Source organism: Octopus bimaculoides, chromosome 10, assembly GCF_001194135.2.
Source record: "Octopus bimaculoides isolate UCB-OBI-ISO-001 chromosome 10, ASM119413v2, whole genome shotgun sequence".
NCBI classification, from domain to species: domain Eukaryota; kingdom Metazoa; phylum Mollusca; class Cephalopoda; order Octopoda; family Octopodidae; genus Octopus; species Octopus bimaculoides.
This window is the reverse complement of record NC_068990.1, coordinates 14,030,450-14,033,136: the sequence shown is the minus strand read 5'-3', so window position 1 is coordinate 14,033,136 and position 2,687 is coordinate 14,030,450. Positions and strand designations below refer to the sequence as shown.

General features: G+C 35.4%; 1 long non-coding RNA gene across 1 annotated transcript; it reads right to left on the bottom strand.

Moving 5' to 3' along the window:
* Positions 1-53: 53 nt before the first annotated feature.
* LOC128248848 (uncharacterized) lies at positions 54-2,453 on the bottom strand. The gene is made up of 3 exons (XR_008264970.1): positions 2,412-2,453; positions 1,312-1,500; positions 54-517 (listed from the first exon to the last, which is right to left on the bottom strand). It is a non-coding gene; the product is annotated as an uncharacterized LOC128248848 (long non-coding RNA).
* Positions 2,454-2,687: the final 234 nt, after the last annotated feature.

Genomic DNA, 2,687 nt, shown 5'->3' with positions numbered 1-2,687 from the left:
GGTAAAATTTCTCTCAAGTTGTAAATACTGGTTTTGCTAAAGATTTCACCTTCTGCCTTCATTACTCTATCTGGAATAAATTTATTGATTCAACAAATTGATGTAAAAAGCATTGGTGATGGTGCCACGTCAAAAGCAGCCAATACACTCTGTAAAGTGTTTGGTATTAGTTTTAGCCTGTTGAGGAAATGACAACCTCTCTTGTGCTGGTGCCAGTATACTGTGTAAAGTAGTTGGTGTTAAAAATGACATCCAAACAAAGAAACTGCCAAAATTAGAATGTATGAGAAAAGTATGGTCCTCACCTTCACCCCAATCAACCTGTCTGAATAAGAACTAACTAATTGATGACCCAAACAGATGCCCTAGTATATATTAGGGTGTTTGTGAGCAGTTATTAAGAAGAGAAACTTACTGTTTGCAAATCTAACCGAGAATCAATGAACCGTGAAATGAAATCAGTTAAACCCTCCAATTCTTGATCACGCAGAAACTGGAAATAACCTTTCCGGTTTTTCTGTAAAAAAAAGAGAAAAAAGGAGATTTCAGAATAGCTAGTTGGATTATTTTTTGCTAAAGAACTGAAGATGTGACACATAATATTGGTAATAACAGAGTGATTTTGTTGATGAAAGTCAACCCACTCCAAAAATCAATAGACATTAGATATTTTAACTGCAGATTATATTCTACCTATACCCAGAGATATCCCAACCGTGGCCATCACAACTTTTCAGAGGTATCTAACTATCAGTTATGATATATTCTTTAGGATGTGATTTGAGGGGGGCTTTGGCTACTATTCCTAGCAAATTGAGCAAGGAGAACATTGTAGAAAATGAAGGAAAGTATATTTTAGATCAAAGAAGAACTTTGTTTATGTTCATTTTAAAAAATAAAAGCAGCATAAAAAATCCCACACTATTTATGGGATGACTCAATATATATAAGTATATATATTTATGTGTGTCTGTCTATCCCACCGACCAGCACTTGACAACTGGTATTGGTGTGTTTGTGCTCCCATAACTTAACAGTTTGGCAAAAAGACAGATAGAACAAGCAGCAGGCTTAAAAAGAAATAAGGACTAGGGTTGGTTCATTTGACTAGAAATTTAAGGCAGTGCCCCAGCATGGTTGCAGTCCAATGACTAGAACTCACACACATTTACGACAGGCTTCTTTCAGTTTCTGTCAGTAAAATCTACTCATAAGGTTTTGATTGGCCTGAGTCTATAATATACGGCACTTGCCCATCATGCCATGCAATGGGACTGAACCCAGAACCATATGGTTGGTAAGCAAACTTACCATACAACCACACATGTATATATGTATATTGTGGTACTTGGTTACATTCCAATACATTTTGCATTCATATTCTTCCCACATTGATCTTTACCTTTCATCCTTTCAATGTTGATATAATCAACTATACTCGAGATCAGTGGTTCTCAAATGGGATCCATATGGTCCTTAGGGGTTGATATAGGGTCTTTGCTGTTGAAATCAATGTATAATAAATTGGTTACACTTCTTACAATACACAAAATATTTTAATTCTTTTTTATACAATTCCTATTGGGGCCCAGCTGAGTAAAACAGGAAACAAACGGATCCACAAGTAGACAAAGGTTGAGAAACACTGCTCTAGAAGGTAGTGTCTCAGCATGGTTGAAGTTGAACTACAGATATCAGTAAAAATATATAAATTTATAACTGCTTTTAGTCTTTGGGCAATGACCATATAGTATTGCCTACAAGTGTTTTATGGGTTTATATTTAGTCAGGTATTATTATGCCCTGTACCTATAACAGAAAGCATTATTTTATTGGTCCCTGTATATTAAATGTTTTAGTACATGTCACACATACGTGGATGTAAACGAATTTAACTGATATCAATTAATCTAAAGCTGAGAAACCAAGTAAATAAAGCATTTTAAACTCAACAAACTACAAATGAGAAGAATTAAACAGGGTTTCTTATTTTAGACAGACAGATAGAGAAGTAGAAAGATAGATGGACAGGCAGATAAGACAGAGACATATAGACAGATGGCTTGCAAAGCATTTGTGATAAATAATCAAAACTCAAAAGGGACCAAAATACACAACTTTCTTCACAGTCAAAAAGTGTCATTCTAATGAAACTCCAGCATTACAACAATAATTTGATAAATACTTGAGGTGGCGCTGCCACAAACATTAGCACGCTGGGCGAAATGCTTAGCGGTATTTTGACTGTCTTTATGTTCTGAGTTCAAAAACCGCCAAGGTTGATTTTGTCTTTCATCTTTCGGGGTCGACAAATTAAGTACCATTGATCTAATAGACTGCCCCTCCCCACCTCCCCCCAAATTTCAGGCCTTGTTCCTAGAGTAGAAAAGAACAATTTGATAAATACTTACTCGTATCAATGAAGGATGCTGTTGGCTCTGGGGCATTTCCTGAAGAGAGTGAAAAGACAAAAACATTTCGATATTAGTATCTTGAAAATCAAAAGATTGTATATATATATACTTATTTCTGATAGTTGAATTGTAGTTCTCTGGTTAAATGTCATTTAAATATTGCTGTAAGAAAACTCCAGTTTCTATTTCATAGATGCCATTAGAAGAGCCCACTTTATTACAAGTATTCAGGTCCCTGAAAATGCTAAGGGACACTGCTCTTCCTGTCTGTGA